The 17743-nt window shown below is 41.9% G+C and overlaps 1 long non-coding RNA gene across 3 annotated transcripts in view; it reads right to left on the bottom strand.

Annotated features, from left to right (window-relative positions):
• Positions 1-2688: 2688 nt before the first annotated feature.
• Positions 2689-17743, bottom strand: part of LOC140463050 (uncharacterized) — a 37016-nt gene continuing 21961 nt past the window's right edge. The window contains exons 5-6 of one of the 3 annotated variants that reach the window (XR_011954590.1): positions 7141-7305; positions 2696-2852 (exon numbers count right to left, since the gene is read on the bottom strand). This is a non-coding gene — a long non-coding RNA (uncharacterized lncRNA). Of the gene's footprint in view, positions 7306-17743 lie in introns of all 3 variants that reach the window. The other 2 variants (XR_011954587.1, XR_011954588.1) reach the window with 2 other exon arrangements.

Raw genomic sequence — 17743 nt, 5'->3', positions numbered from 1 at the left:
TGCTAAGAATTGATGACAAGGAGATTATGGCAGTTAAGGACCTAGAAACAATCCTTATCACTAAAGGGGTAGTGTTGGGCAAGATAATGGGGGTAAAGGTAAACAAGTCTCCTAGCCATGACGGAATGCATCCCAAAGTACTAAAAAACAATGACGGGGGCAATAGCAAATGTGCTTGCAGTAATTTACCAATATTTGCTGGACTCTGGGTGATTACAATCAGGTAGATTAGAAAGCAGCAAATGTGACACCATTGTTTAAAAAAGGAGATAGAAGGTGGGTAACTATCGGCTGTTAGCTTAACTTCTGTAGTGGAGAAAATGCTTTAATCTACAATTAAGGAAGAAATAGCAAGACATGTGGGTGGCACGGTGACACAATGGATAGCACTGCTGCCTCACAGTGCCAGGGATCCGGGTTCAATTCCTGCCTCAGGCAACTGTCTGTGTGGAGTTTGCACATTCTCCCCGTGTCTGCGTGGGTTTCCTCTGGGTGCTCCGGTTTCCTCCCACAGTCCAAAGCTGTGTAGGTTAGGTGAATTGGCCATGTTAAATTGCCCGTAGTTTTTGGTGAAGGGGTAAATGTAGGGGAATGGGTCTGGGTGGGTTGCTGTTCTGAGGGTTAGTGTGGACTTGTTGAGCTGAAGGGCCTGTTTCTACACTGTAAGTGATCTAATCTAAAAAAAATCTGAATAAGAATTGTCCCATCAGGCAGATGCAGCATGGCTTTATGAAAAATAGGTCATGTTTAACTGATTTACTACTATTCTTCGAGGACGTTATGAGCGCAGTGGACAACAGGGAATGAGTGGATGTGCTGTATCTAGATTTTCAGAAGGCATTCGGTAAGGTGCTGCACAAAAGGCTGCTGCATAAGATAAAGGTGCACGTTGTTATGGCTAATGTATTAGCAAAGGTCGAGGATTGGTTAATAGAAAGCGAAGAGAGTGGACAAATGGGTGTTTTTCTGATTGGTGATCAGTAGCTGCTGTGTGCCTCAGGGATTAATGTTGGGACTGCAGTCGTTTATAATTTACATCAATGATTTAGAGTTGGGGACCAAGTGTAATGTGTCAAAGTTCACAGATGACACTAAAATGAGTAGTAGAACAAAGTGTGCAGAGGTCATTGGAAGTCTGTAGAGGGGTTATAGATAGGTTAAGTGAGTGGGTTAGGGTCTGTAAGATAGAGCACAATGGTGGTGAATGTAAGGTCATCAATTTTGGTAGGAATAACAGCAAAATGGGCTATCATTTAAATGATGAAAAATTGAAGCATGCTGCTCTGCCGAGGGACTTAGGTGTCCTTGTGCATGAATTACAAAAAGTTTGTTTACAGGTGCAGCAGGTATTTAAGGCAAATGGAATATTGTCCTTCATCACTGGAGGGGTGGAGTTTAAAAATAGGGAGATTATGCTGCACCTGTATAGTGTGCTGGTGAGGCCACACCTGTATTAATGTGTACACTTTTGGTCTTTTCACTTGAGAAAGGATATACTGGCACTGAAATGGGTGCAGAGGAAGTTCACTAGGTTGATTCCGGAGTTGAGAGAATTGGCTTGAGGAGAGATTGAGTAGATGGGGACTATATTTATTGCAATTTAGAAGAATGAGGGGTGATCTGATTGAACCTTATAAAATTGTAAAGGGAATAGATAAAATAGAAGCAAGGAGGTTGTTTCCACTGGCAGGTGAAACCAGAACTAGGGGGCATAGCCTCAAAATAACAAGGAACAGATTTATCATAGAACCCCCTACAGTGTGGAAACAATCATTGGTCCAACAAGTCCACACCAACCCTCTGAAGAGTATCCCACCCAAACCTGTGCCCCTACACTTAATACCCGCTGACTGATGCATCTAACCTACACCTTCCAGAACACTATGGACAATTTAGCATGGCCCATTCACCTAATGTGCACATCTTTGGAGTGTGGGAGGAAACTCACACAGATATGGGGAGAATGTGCAAACTCCACACAGACAGTCACCCAAAGCTGGAATCAAACTTGGGTCAGTGGCTAACCACTGAGCCACCGTGCTTCCCAGACTAAGATAAGGAAGAATTTCTTCACCCAAAGGATTGTGAATCTGTGGAAGCTCTGCCCTGTGAAGCAGTTGAGGATATTTTGTTGAATGTTTTTAAGGTAAAGATAGATCGATTTTTTGAACAGTAAAGGAATTAAGGGTTATGGTAAGTGGAGCTATGTCCACGAAAGTGTCAGTCATGATCTGACTGAATGGTTCAGCAGGCTCAACGGCCAGATGGCCTACTCCTTTTCCTATTTCTTATGGCTTTATTTGTGACGTTGGTTCAGTGCATTGCTTTCTTTGCTGTCTGAGGTGTTAAATACACTGATGATTCTTGTCTGAAAGATATACATTTGGGTAGTAATGTTTCAAAAATATTCTTGCAAATTGCTGTGTTCAATTTACATTTATAGAAAACATGTTCAATCTCTAATGAATCATCAGTTGGAAATGAATCAATTAAAAATTAAAGTTATTAAATGAATAGTACTGTACACGTGTTTTTCAGCATGTTTTATATTAGAGGTTCTGAAATTTTCTATATGGAGATTCCCTGGAAACACTGAAAATCCTTGTGTTAACTTCTGAAAGATACTATCAGTGACTCAAAGGAAAATAGTACAATAATTGCAAAAGTTTATTTTCAATATACATCAAAACAGTTCAGTTATTTATGTACTTTTACCATAATGTGCAATCGGGATAGGACCAACTGTGAGATAACATTTATTCTGGAGTTTGATGTCCAATTGTGATGTCCATTCTTTATTGTCTTTAACAAAAACAGAAATTGCTTGAAAAGCTCAGCAGATCTGGCAGCATCTGTGGAGAGATATCAGTTAATGTTTTTGATCCAGTGACCCTTCCTCAGAACCTTTGGCAGCTAGGAAAATGTTTTTTATATGTTGAAGATATGATAAGGTGAGGAGTAAACAATAGGTGGAGATAGAGCCCTAAGAGAGAGAAGAAATTTGACAAACAAAAGAGTGGATAACGATCAGGCTAGGAGGGTGAGTAGCTGTGAGTGGAGACTGTTAGTAGCTAACAATAGGTTGTTCATAATAGCAGACTATGTGATTACAAGGCCTGCTGTGTGGGAGTTGGGATAAGGACATGGGAGAGCTGAAGGCAAAAAATTGTTGAATGCGATGTTGAATCCAGAAGGCTGTAGAGTTGCCAAGCGGACAAGCAGTTCTTTCAGCTTGTGCTGAGCTTTGCTGGAGCATGCAGTGAGCCTGAGACAGAGATGTTGGCCCGGAAACAAGTGGCAGGCAACTGGAAGTTCAGGATCTTTTCTGCAAAGCAGTCACCCAGTGTATGCTTTGTTTCACCAATGTAGATAAGACCACATTGTGAGCAGCGAATTGGGTAAGATTGGATAAGTGTAGGTAAAGTGCTGCTTCACCTGGGAAGGTGTGTTTGGGCCTTCCTGATGAAGGGCTTTTGCCCGAGACTCAATTTTCCTGCTCCTTGGATGCTCCCTGACCTGCTGTGCTTTCCCAGCACCACTCCAATCTTGACTCTAATCTCCAGCATCTGCAGTACCCGCTTCTGCCGCATTTGGGGCCTTGGATACTGAGGAGGGAGGAAGTAAACGGACAGGTGTTACACTTTCTGCGGTCATAGGGAAGATGCCATAAGGCTATGGGGAGGTGTTGAGAGTAAAGAAGGAGTAGAACAGAGTGTCCCAGAGGGAACGATCCTTGCAGAAGGCTGACAAGGGAGGTGAGGGGAATGTGGGACTGGTAGTGGCATCCTGCTGGAGGTGGCAGAAATGGTGGCTAATGATACCTTGGATGTGGTTGATGGTGGGTTGGTAGGTAAAGGCAAGGGGGACCCTACCATTGTTGTGGGAGGGAAAAGAGGTCTGAAATGTGGGAGATGGATCAGACTTCTTTAAATTGATAGTACAGTCTGAAAATTTAGGCTAGTTTCTACATGCATGTTGCCAACATCAGCCTGAGTCAGTTTTTCTTACGATTCGATACATTCTCAAATGTCAAAGTCAGTCCAAAGCAAACAAAGATTAGTGCAAACTCTACATGACTTAAAGTTTCAAATGTACTGTCTTCCTTCATGTGGGTGTGGAATCTAATTAGCTAGGTGAAGTTTTGATATATACTATTGTTTTGCTGTCAAACTTGCAAATACAAATTATGTGCTGATTTCCTCAGATTATTTCAGAAAAATTGGTTCAGCATCTCTCTCATAGTGTAATTATGCAGAAACAAGGGAAATAAAAAGTACAATTGCACAGATAGGACTTGAGGTCCTGCGTTCAGGGAGGCAGCTCCATAGATAGAGCCAAGGTAAGTGAAAAATAAGAATCAAGGAACAAAAGTATTGGTTTGGACAAGAGAGAAAGCAAGGCAAATGAAGAATTTGAAGAAAAGGATCTTAATCTTGATTTGAAGGAAGAAATGAATCCACTAAAGCATTGTATGAACAAGAGTCATATGAATTTAAGTCTTAGTACACATGAGGAATTTGACTGTGGCATCCTATGCTGACATCCATTCATGATCAATGGAAACTGTGCATGTCTTCAGCACAGTTGAAGTTGATAAGTATATAGTGTCCTTCTGAATACTAACTGACTTCTAAAGTTCAGGCAAGTCAAAGGCTGGACAAAATAAAAACAGAAAATGCTGGCCAGGCAGCATCTATGGCAACAGGATCCCATGGTATCTGTGACCTTTCAGTAGAACTATGTTGCTAACCTGTTGTTCACTCTGGTTCTCTCTCCAGAGATGCTGCCAGGCTGGCTGAATGTTGCCAGCATTTTCTGTTTGCATTTCTGATTTCCAGTATCAACAGCATTTGATTTTGTTGAAGCCTGGACAGTTCTTCAGTTTACAGTCAGAAATTCTGTATCAGTTTACAGTGTACAACAGTTTCCTTGGGCAGTTGCAGAGTATGTGCTGCCTTGCGCATCTCTTTCTGAGCTAACTTAGTGGTTACTTACATCTTTCTTCCAGGGCTGTTCTCAAGTGATTATATGAGAAAGCTGAGTTAACAACATGTGAAGAATTCAAACATTTACCTGCCATCATAATCTGCAAACCTGCATTCAATTTGACATGACAATGTATGAGAGCCATTGTCGCATGGAAAGGCGACTGTGATGGAAAAACTTCAGAAAAACTTTTACATTTCTTTTATAACAAAAGTTAGTCAGTTTGTTTTTTTTCAATAAGTAATTGCACGCATACATTGTACAAAATATGCTTTCTGTAAATCAGCATAAATATATTTTTTAAAATTCCAAACAGAAACCAGAAATTAATAGTAATTGAGTGTGGTAGTACATTTCACATACCCGACTATAGAAGTCTCAATTTCCCTAAAATACACAAATGACATTTCATTCTTGGTGTGTCTTTGTAGTGCAAAACCATGATTATCTTCAGTATAAATTGTAAAGAACTGACCATGATCTATCTGAAATTCAGTTGTTCTCAGCAATACTGAGGTTACCAAGTCTGGACGTACCCTGGGATGTTTCATCAAATGATTTTCATGCTTGTGCCACACATCACTTCCACACCAATTGGAAAATGAGCTGTATGTTCACTACTGATTCTAGGCTGTTAAATAGTTTATTTACCAATCTTCAGTATTTTCATTGATCTGTGGTAAAATGTATTCCAGCAGAGGGGGAGACAAACAATATTTAAATAGCTCTGAGGTTTCTCTCCTTGATTGTGTGTAGCAGAGAGGCAAAAGTTGTATTTTAATTCTGAAGAATTTACCACCCTAATCAGCTGAGGTACCCAGTTGGCTGTTCATTTCTCTAACTTACACCTTCTTCAAATTTGTTTAAACTATTGGACAAGCAATCATATATAAAGACTTCCAGGGAACTTAAGTCAAATTACGTTTTACAGCCAGTTACAAAAATACTGATGTATATTAAACTTATAACAGTAATTTAATACCAGACATAATGGCAGGGAGGATGTGAAAGAGTCTTATGTTGCTTGCAACTGGTCAAGTTGCCAAAGTGGTAAGCTTCAGGGAAAGATAGGCTGCATTTAGGTATCTTTTTGCCATTGCACACCTGTTGGAAAAGGGAAGACTGGAGACTGGGAGAATTGTTGGCTGGTCGTGGGAAAGAGAGTGATTATCAGGAAGTGGAGAGGTGCAGAATCAGAGTTGGGGACCTGGGGTGAAGATGAGATTGGATCTTTGGATGATATGTTAATGATTAAGCTAGAGTTCTCCCTGGTACTCCTGATCCACAAGGAGTGCTGTAAAAGGCTTTTGAAGATAGCAACTCCCATCTGCCTTTCATTGCTTTCCCGTCTTTCCTTAAACTAGGGATATCTGCACAGCAACTGCTAAATGTAAATCGGACTCCCAAGTATGGAATTGGAGCCAAACTAAAATATGCTGGTAAGAATATTATATGAATAAGAAAGCTTACTGTAGGTATGTGGTGAGCTAGAAAGTCCTCACACCCTTTCACCAACTGTGATGGTGTGTGGATTTAAGAGGGAGTTGTTCTGTCCTGTTTCTCTTGAAGACACATATTGTAAACCTGGTGCTGATGTGTCTGCTTCATGAAAAGCAGAATAAATAGCTTTGTTTTTTGTAAGTAGACAAAAGAAGAATGAGTGGGGTGAGTAAGGACCCAGGGTTTTAGCTTTGTTTTCAGTTATTGAAGTTGGGGGTTTGGAGTTGAAGCTGCTAGCTGCAACTCTCTCTCTGCTGCTGCAAAAGCTAGAGTTCTCTCTCTGCTGTTGCATTCATTCTGTCAGTGTTCCTTCTCCTGGACTGGAGGAGACAGCAAGTTTAGCTGAGCTTGTCTTTACCAAGGGTGTGTTTAAGGGATGCTGCTATATTTGTGCAGTTGATGAGTATGAGTTGAAATGTATATAATTTTATTAAGTATTTCAACACTGTTAAAGTTATTCTTCTTTTGTTTGTATTTTAACCATGGTGTCATAATAAAATGTGTTTTACTTAAAGCCTAGTACTTTGACCAGTCGAATCACATCTGGAATGCAGTGCCTTATACTTGCCTTTAAATAAGATAATAGAGTGTAGGCTATCATCTGGATATGTTTTGAATGGATTTGATGTGGTCCATAACACAACACATTCTCACCTGTTGTCAGGATGAGAGGGTAACATTGAAGGGAATGTATTTCTTCCACCAAACATTCTTATGGAACAAGAGAAAAGCAATAAGAAGTAACGAAGGTGAATCCACTAGCAGAGACAAATGATAATCCCGTCGAGGAGAGAGCAGAGCTTCATAACGTGAGCATTCCTGGAAGAGAAGAGGCAGTGAATTAAATGCTAAGACAAAAACAAACTACTGCAGATGCTGCAACTATTCAGCAGGTCAGGTAGCATCTGTGGAAAGAAAAAAAAGAGTACAAGAGTTTCTGGGCTGGCAGCTCTATTGGTGAGATTTTCACCACCAGGATCCTGATTGCAGGGGAAAGCCCTAGTGTCATTACCATTGCCCAATTGCCATGGAGTATGGCAGGCGGTGTGAGTGCAGTTGGCAGGCACAAACCCCTGGTATCTCAAGAACAGTTAATAAGATGTTTCAGGTCTATGACCATTGATTCTGAACATTTTCATAATCAATGTCAGTTCTGATGAAATATCACAGACCAAAAATATTGACTTTATTCTACGTGACCTACTGAGTACTTCTAGCATTCTGTTTTAATTTTAGATTTCCAGCATTTTCAATAGTTTACTCTTGACTTCTTTGAATTACGTTCGGCTAAGTTTTGCATTTTTTTTGGCTCAAGTTGTGTTGAGTTTTTTGGACCAGTTTCCAAAGTAAGCCTATTGGGTTTTCTCACTAAATCTTACCAACCTTGCCTCGTTAACTACCTGCTCTGGCTTTATGACATCTATCACACCCAATTCAGGCCGTATCTTACCATGGTTCATTCCCAGAACAAGTTGCCACTCAGTGGATATCCCTGAATTCACCATTACCCCTTGTGCCATCTTTAAAGTCAGTTGTAAAATAGTGGGAAATTGGTGCTCCATTGTGTAGGCATGGACCTGGAGTTCCTGCTGGACAGAGTGCTGCAGAATTGGCCCTTCCTCTACCCCCAGCAACTGGTAGTACAGGCTGCAACACCAAACCATGCCAGCCTGGTCTGTGATAGCCACTTGGATTAAAGCAGTCTAATGTATTTAGAGGAATGTATGGCAACGTAGAAAGACGATCAGTGGCCTTCTCCACTCTGCCATGTAAGTGCCAGAATCTTCTTTCTGATATCTCACACTTTCTCTGTCTCTGTCACTATACCCACTGAACAAAAATCCTGAAGATGCAGCCTGGTGGAATCCATGAGCTGGATACATGTCTCTGACCACACGGTTCCTTGCTGCAGCATTACTGTCGTAGTTGCTGGTGCAGTCCAAGATGAAATATTAAAGTGTCAAAGCATCCTGTAAGTTGATCAGAGGTGGACCATGTCAGTTCTTAGAGTTTGACACATATCAGATGCCAATGTCAGTGCATATGAGGAGCACATAGCTGGTGCCCATGGAGTGTGCCCTGAGATGTTAGTGGCCGCTGTCCAACCTAGCCATCCTTCCACACAAACATGGAGGTGAATTCACTAGGTACCTCATCTGGTTTCCATGCCAAATTTTCTTGACATCTGCCTCATTTGGTGAGTTTGGTAAGGTAGAAAACTGAATATTAATGAGACTAGTTGGGCTGTCACCAAGGTGTTTGAATTATAATTCTCCTGATTTGGCAACTCACTGCAGCCTCATGAGAAACTTGGCTCACTGTTTCTGAAAAGCATGAGTTTCAGTGAGATGTGCCCAATGTACAGATTGGCCTTCCCTGATTATGTCACAAATCTCGTTATAGCCCATGTTGCTCAGACCCCTGTAAGATTCCATTCAATGTTTTCAAATTTATAATATTGACTAACAAAGTTTGCATTTAAGTAATAACAGACTTTTTCCCTGCACTTTGCTCCCCTGCTCTCTTGTGCTGGGGTACAGTTCCATGATGCCAGCAGCCCAAGTGTCCATTCTCATTTTATTCCAGACCAGAGAGTATTATAGAGGATTCATTCATGGGCGATAAACATAGTTCAATGTAATCCTATCCATCTGTGTACGTGCATTTGCCAACAGTTTGCTGGATAGTGATTAGAGGGATCATTCAGGCAAGCACCAAGTAAAATTCGACAGGATATGAAGTGGGCAGTCATTCAGATCCTGACAAATTGTTAAGGGTGGATTAGGTTCAAATTAGCCTTGTAAATTTTATTTTATTTTTACTGATGAACCTGTTTTTCAAATCAGCTCATCTTCAGTATTCATTCCTCAGGATTTCTTTATGTACCTTGGATTGGGAATTCATCTTTGTTGGCAGCAGAAAATGGATGGGAATGAATCAGCTGCCACTGTTGCAACATTTGCTATTTCTTTGAATATCGAAGATAAATTGCCTCCTTATGTTAAGAAGAAATATATTCTAATCATTCAGGTAAATATTATTCAACTACTTTTCCAGTGCTTTAGCTACTTTCCAAAACATTGTAGTAAAAAATACTCTTTGAAGTCAAAGTTCATTGTTTGAGCTGAACCTCAAGAAGTATTTTCTTCATCATGAATGAAGATCAACTGATTTATAATCCCTGATTCATGTCTCTTTTCCTTCATTTGAATGATTGTACCACATGCTAAGCTATAGGCATATATTTTTCATTGTCGAAATAATGTGCCACTGAGATTGACTGTTGGGAAAGCCCCACAGTCAATCCAAGATCTGTACTGAGTTAACCAATCTTATTGTGGTAATATTGGTCCTGGAACTGAGTTCAGTATTTCTCACCCAAGGGCAGATATGTTCGCAGTCAGACAGAGTTCTTGGGCAAATACAGTCCCTTGATCAATAAGAAGGGTTCAAGGGAGGATCGCTGCCAAGTCAGGTGTCAGAGCTAGGTGATAAAAAGCAGAGAAAAGGATGGCAAAATGGGGAACTTTTGGGAGTACGTAGAACACTATCAGAGGGCATGCTGGGCTGAGGGAGTGGAATTATTGGCAGTGTCCCACCACCGTGACCTTTACAGAAGGAGGACATACAGGAGGACCAAGGTGGTATTATTAAGCTGCAGTGTCAAGGGTCAGGAGGCAGGGGGTCAGTTTGACTTGAAGTTCAATGCGATGGGTCTCCACACACAGAGCATGCATAAATGTGGGCTGTCAGGATAGTGCAATTTGAAGGAGACATTGAGATTTGAGAGAAAGCTACCTGGGGACCAAGTGGAGTCCCATGTTCCTGACCACAAGCTGCATTCCCTGCCAACACTTGCCATTCATGAGATGCAAAATGCAACTGGAAAATGGCTAAATCAATACCCAAGGTGGGCAGACTCTGAGTCAATTTGATGGATGCAAATGCAGGATCCATGTCAGCTGGATACTAGGAATTGAAGGGGCAAACACATGAAGTAGGTGTTTGCAAACAGATACTTTCACTACTTCATCCATTTATAATATATACAAAGTGGATGTGCTTAGTGTTTAAATGCTGGTCAAAGGCAATTTGCACCATACCTTGCAAATTGAACATTGGCATCTCAGTGATGCTGCATTAGCACCAATGACTTAAAAATAAGCCAAAGGTAACCCTTTACTACTACAACTTCCAAGGGTGCCAAGGGAGGCAGAGAGACCATTGCCTTATTGTCTCTCCTGTAAGTTTAATAATAATTATGGTCTGAATGCAATGAAAATCTGAATGATTGATGTGTGTCTGAGATGGAAAAGGAGTTAAAATGGAACAGGCACTCCCTTTTTAAAGTAATGTGTTGGTCACTCAGACAGCACAGCATCTTCATAAAATTGGTGCACATTCTGAGGCTTGAGCTGTGTGAATAATGGGGACATGACCCTCATTAGCAAGGTGCAGTGAGTTTCATTGAATGAAGGAGTATGATCAGCCCTCGTCTGCAGGATATATCATCACCAACTGGTACCAGAGCTACAAGCTCAATGCCAGTGATTTCCCGCAAGAATCTTGCTCTCAGCCACTGAGAGAATGTTGGCCACTGTGGTTGCTTTTCTAAGAAGGGAAAGGCAGATACAGAGGGACGAGGGCTGACAGCATGCTCAGGAATAGCAGCAGACCATGTACGGAATGAGGAGCACCCAGTTCAGCGAGAGGGTTTACCTGCAGGGTACTCACAGTGCATTGGGTTCCGTGGAGGCCCAGAGCATTTTTGGTCATGACTCCATTTCCTGGGGATGAACGAGATGCAGTGCCAGTGCAGAATCTGTTTGCACAGGGTCACTGTGATTGAATTATTCCAAATGCTAGAGCGGAACCTGAGGGTGTCAGGAGTGATTGGCCATCCTCTCCTGCTGGCAGTGACAGTGACAGCTGTTTAGAACTGGCTCCTTTGAGAGACTGACAGGTACCTGTATGGGATCTCTCAGTTGAGTCCCCACAAATACATCAGGACAGTAACTGATGCCATCTGTGCAACATCACATCAATTCATTTCATTTCCTGATGGCAAGGTTAGTGCTACAGCCTGGGCAGTAGGATTCGGGAACAGAGCTGTTTTCCCACAGACGCAAGATGCGATTGACCATACATATGTGGTACCTAGAGGGCCATAGCACAAAACTGGAATTCACCAATAGGTAGGGGTTGAATTTGATTTATTGTGCAGTTGATCTGTAATCGTTGTTACCACTGCCTCCAACACTTCCTGTGGCAGCTTGTTCCAGACATGCACCACCCTTTGTGTGAGAAACTTGCCCCTCAGGTCCTTTTCAAATTTTGCCTCTCTCATCTTAAACCTATGTCCTCTAGTTTCGAACTCTCCCGCCCTGGGAAAAAAAAAACCTTGGCTCTTCACCCCATCCATGCCCCTCACAATTTCATAAATCTCTGTAAGGTCACCCTTCCGTCTCTGATGCTCCAGGGATAAAAGCCCCAGCCTATTCAACCTCTCCCTATAGCTCAAACACTCCAGTCCCAGAAACATCCTTGTAAATCTTTTCTGCACCCTTTCAAGTTCAACAACATCCTTCCTATTGGAGGGCGACCAGAATTGTATGCAGTATTCCAAAAGTGGCCTCACCAAAGTCCTGTACAGCTGCAAAATGACATCCTACTTGTTAGACTCAGTATTATGATCGAGGTAAAAACAATGACTGCAGATGCTGGAAACCAGATTCTGGATTAGTGGTGCTGGAAGAGCATAGCAGTTCAGGCAGCATCCAAGTAGCTTCGAAATCGACGTTTTGGGCAAAAGCCCTTCATCATATTATGATCAGTGAAATCAAGCATGCTAAATGCCTTCCTCAGCAACTACACTCTCAAAGAACAATGCACTGGCACCCTTAGGTCTCTTTGTTCAACAATACTCCCTATGGGCCTTCCATTTACTATATATGTACTGCCCTGGTTTGTCTCACCAAAATGCAACACCTCACATTTATTAAAAATTAAACTCTATCTGCCGCTCCTCGACCCATTGTCCCATCTGATCAAGGTTCTATCGTACTCCAAGATACTTCACTGTCCACTACACCGCCTATTTTGGTGTCATCTCCAAACTTACTAATTATACTTCCTATATTCACATCTAAATCATTTGTATATATTTGATGAAAAGTATGAACCCAGCACTGATTCTTGTAGTGCGCCATAGGCCACAGATCTCCAGTCTGAAAAACATCTCTCTACTACCACCTTCTGTCTCCTGAGGGAATGTCAGCCTCTCAGTGCTGTGAGCAATGTGGTTTTGTGTTGCTGTGCCATTACGTTGCAGGAAGGGGCAAGCTGGATTGCTGATGTTTGTATGAGGGCATAGCAACCATTCAGCGATGGTGTGGGTGCAAGGGTTGTTGGTCCTTCAGCAGATACTTACTGAGTGGTGAGGTGCTTCGAGAACAATAACAGGTGGTAAGATGGGAGACAGAATGAGATATAAGAAATGCCATAGAGGTGGATTAGATAGTTAATATGGTAATAAACAGCAAGAAGCCTCACTAGGCAAAAATTTATACAACTTGCACTTGGCCAAAAAAACATAAGATTCATCCCATCAAGATGATTATTCAGTATTTACTGAATTCCTGATAAACGTTAACTGCTTGCATACTAGTGTGGACCAGGATTGCTTTAGGCCTACTAGTTTCCTGGTTAAATAACCTGCTGAGTCGCCATATATGTTCATCAATGTAAACTATCATTTTGGGTAAGTTAAGACTGGTATGGTGGCTCAGTGGTCAGCACTGTGGCCTCACAGCACCAGGGACCCCGGTTAGACTCCAGCCTCAGGCGACGGTCTTTGTGGAGTTTGCGCATTCTCCCTGTATCTGCGTGGGTTTCCTCCGGGTGCTTTGGTTTTCTCCCACAGTCCAAAGATGTGCAGGTCAGGTGAATTGGCCATGCTAAATTGCCCATAGAGTTAGGTGCATTGGTCTGGGTGGGTTGCTCTTTGGAGGATCGGTGTGGACTGGTTGGGCCGAAGGGCCTGTTTCCACATTGTAGGTAATCTAATCTAATCTTATTAATGTGTTGTTGCTGTCTGAGGAACTACATCCTAGTGTGAGTCATTAACTTCAGGAAAGAAGTTGGAGCAAATCAGTAAAAGAATCTTGCCCCCCAAACTGGGGACCAGTTATATGCAGTATATGAGACTACATCATACAGGTTTGTAAGTCATTAGAGCCCATTGATGGGAAAGCTTCCCATGTCTCCAGTTACCCTGGCAACTGACAATTGCTCCACAGGAACATTTGTTTGTGAATTGCTTAGAAAAGGTTTTTTTTATATGTACAATAATGATGGAAAATTATATATAATTGTTAATATTGTAGGAGGTATTCTGTGGATTTTACTTCCTTAGTCTGCCCTGCCTATTTTAAATGGAAGATCGGATCTAATTTAGGCACTTCTGATCAATATTTTACTTTACGTTTCAGCATCAGCTATTTTTTTTCTCTCTTTTTACCTTTCCCTGTTAATTAGGCATTGAAGTCACACAGATGCAACTGCAAGTTATTCAATTGAATTGATCATAATAAAACAACTCAAAAACCTAGACAGTGTTTCACAAACCAGAAGTGACAGATAATAAATAATAATGTCTTTAAATTATTGTTATATTTAGCTTGACAGAATGTATCAGTCAATCATCTGAAGCCTGAATAGGGCCTCAAAAGGTGTTAAGTGGGATTGAATTTAGCTAGTTTGAGTCATCTCAGATCAGCTCAGCTTGATTTAAGAGAGGGACTGTTAAAAGTGCACGATTAATAAGCTTCACACAGTCAGGAAGAAGAGATCCCTTCCAGAATGAGACACAGCACAGGTGAGTATATAGTTCGGGAAATTTGGTGACAACATGGGAATTCAATGCAGAGTGGAAGAGGAGCTCTTGTTTCCTATTTTTTGGCTCATAGTTTGTAAGTTTTTTTTAACAAGATAAATTCAAGCCTCAGATGAGAGGACCAGCATAAAAGAGTGACATCACAGGAATACCATAAGTTCATTGGTTATTTCATAGAATCCCTCCAGTGTGAAAGCAGGCCATTTGAACCATCGTGTTCACACCAGCCCTCTGAAGAGCATTCCACCCAGATCCATCCTATCCCAATAACCCCACATTTCCTGTGGCTAATTCACCTCACCTGTGCATCTTTGGACTGCAGGAGGAAACCCATGTGGACACGGAGAGAATGTGCAAATTCCACACATACAGTTGCCCTAAGGTGGAATCGAACCCAGGTCCTTGGCACTGTGAGGTGGCAATGATAGCCATAGAACCACCGTGCTGCCCTTGATAGCTACCAATTTGACTATATAACATCACTAACTTGCAGATTTTAGGTGAATAGGGGAAATAATTACAGACCATTATTGATTTTTAAAAAATACAAATTAATAACTGTAATTAAAAGAGAGATGTTAGGCTAGGTGATATGTTGTAACTGCATGATGTGGGAGCTAGTGAATCCCAGTGTGGTTCATATTAGCCATGTTTGTAGCAAGTGTTGGGTTGCTTGAGGAACTCCAGCTCAGCATTGCTGGAGTCTGAGCTTTGGATGTTGCAAAAAATCAGAGAGGTGGAGAGATACCGGGATGCTGTGGTTCAGAAGGCAGGCACACCCCCTAGATAAACTACGACCTCTACCTCAGTGTCATACTCTCCTGTTCTGACCACTCTCTGAATTTGAGAGATCAAGGAGGTAGTGCTGAAGGAATCTCAGCCCTTGCACTTGTCTAACAGGTTTGAGATTCTTTCTTCCTGTGTGGATGAGAATTGGGTTTGAGGATGAGAAAACTGATCATAGCTCCATGGTACAGGGAGCTATTCAAAAGGAGGGGACAAGGAGAAATGTAGTTGTAATTGGGCATAGTGTAGTCAGGAAATACACTCTGTTCTCTGTGGCCAGGATCAAGTCCCAAAGGTCGTGTTGCCTGCAAGATACCCAGGTTCAAGATCTCTCATCTGGGCTGCGGAGGAACTTGTTGTGGGAGGGGAAGGATCCAGTTGTTGTGGTCCATTTAGGAACCAATGATATAGATAGAAAGGGGAAAGAGGTTCTACTGAGGAAATATGAGCGGTTAGGAGCTAAATTTAAAAGCAGAACCTAAAAGATAATCATCTCTGGATTACCACCTGAGCTATGCACAAATTGGCCCAGGGTCAACAAGATTAAAGAGGTAAATGTGTGGCTCAAAGATTAGTGTGGGAAAAATGGGTTCAAATTCATAGGACATTGTCACCGGCACTGAGGAAGGAGGGAGCTATTCCTATGGGGTGGGCTCCACCTGAATCATGCTAAGACCAGAACACTAGCAAATAGTAAAGCTAGGGTCATGAATAAAGCTTTAAATTCAATAGCGAGTGGGTGGGGGTGGTTCCATTGCATGGAAAGCTATGGAAAAAGTGGGATTGGGGGAGTGGGGAGTGCTCAGGTGAAAATTTGCTGAATAAATATTAGGACAGAATATGGAAAGGGTTGTTCAAATAACTTCAGGCATAGCAGATGAGGGGACAACAATAAGAATGGAGGCAGTCAACACAGGATTGAGGGTATTGTATTTAAATGCACGCAGTATGTGAAGCAAGACAAATGAACTTGTACAGATTGAAATTAGCGGATACGATGTTCTGAGTATCACATGAAGAGGATCAGGGTTGGGAACTATACATCCAAGAATGCACATCCTGTCGAAAGAGCAGCCAGATGGGCACGGGGGGAGGGTTTGCCTTGTTTGAGAGAAATGAAATTAAATCAATAGCAAGAAGTGGTATGGAATGGGATGGCATCAAATCTGTGTGGGTAGAGTTCAGGAACTGAAAAGGGAAAAAAAAATCACCTGCTGCCTGGGGTTGTACAGGCTCCAAATAGTAATCAGGATATGGGACAGGAAATAAATCAGGAGAGAGAAAAGGCATGTAAGAAATAATCATGGGGTCTTCAATAGGCAAATGGACTGGGAAAATTAGGTTGGTAATGGATCTCAAGGAAATGAATTCATGAAATGAGATGGTTTTTTGGAGCAGCTTGTGGTAGAGCCCACAAGGCAACAGGCATGTCTGGATTTGGTCAGGCATATGAGGCAGACTTGATTAGGGAGCTGAAGGTGAAAGAACCTCGGGGGACCAGTGACCGTAATGTGATAGAATTCACCCTGCAGTTTGAGACAGAGAAGCTGGAGTCAAATGTGACAGTATTACAATTGGGCAAATGTAACTAGAGTGACATGAGGGAGGAGCTGGCCAGAGTTGATTGGAAGGATACCTAACCGGGTAGATAGTGGAGCAACCATAGCAGGAAGAGGTCCAGCAGAAATCCATCCCAAGGAAGAAGAAACATACTAAAGGAGGATGAAGCAATCATGGCTAATGAATGACATCAGGGACTGCATAAAACCAAAACAAAAAGGATACAATGTGGTGAAGATTAGTGGGAAGCCAGAGGATTGAGAAGCCCTTAAAAACCAGCAGAGGAGAACTAAAAAAGCAATAAGGTGGGGTGAAGATGAAATATGAGAGTAAGCTAGCTAAGGAGATTACAAGAGTTCTTTTAGATATCCAAAAGATAAGAAAGAGGCAAAAGTGGACATTGGACTGCTGGAAAATGAGATTGGAGAAGTAGTACCAGGGAGCAAAGATGGCGGATAAACTGAGTAGGCACTTTGCATCAATTTTTACAGTGGACAATGGCAGCAACGTGCCAGGAATTCAAGAGAGTCAGGGAAGGAGGTGAGTGTAGTGGCTATCATCAAGGAGAAGGTGCTGTGGAAGCTGAAAAGTGTGACAATGGATAAATCACCCAAACCAGATGGACTACACCCCAGATTCTAAAGGAGATGGTTGAGGAGATTGTAGAAGTATGGGTAATGATGTTCCAAGATCATTGGAGTCAGGGAGAATCCCAGCAGAAAATGGCTAATGCAACACCTTTGTCTAAGAAGGGAGGAAGGCAGAAAACAGAAAGCTATAGGCTGGTTAGCCTGACCGCAATTGTTAGTAAAATTGTGGGTTCCATTATAAAGGATTGGATTATGGAGTATTTGGAGGTGCATGGTAATATAAGATTGAGTCAGCATGGTTTCATCAAGGCAAGGTCATGCCTATGAAATCTGCTAAAATTCTTTGAGAAAGTAATGAGCAAGTTAGACAAAGGAGAGCCAGTGAATGTGATCTATTTGGATATCCTGAGGCTGCTAAAAAAGATAA

The sequence above is a fragment of the Chiloscyllium punctatum genome, chromosome 37 (assembly GCF_047496795.1).
Source record: "Chiloscyllium punctatum isolate Juve2018m chromosome 37, sChiPun1.3, whole genome shotgun sequence".
Lineage (NCBI taxonomy): Eukaryota > Metazoa > Chordata > Chondrichthyes > Orectolobiformes > Hemiscylliidae > Chiloscyllium > Chiloscyllium punctatum.
The sequence above is the reverse complement of the archived record's forward strand: the minus strand, read 5'-3'. Positions and strand labels throughout refer to the sequence as shown.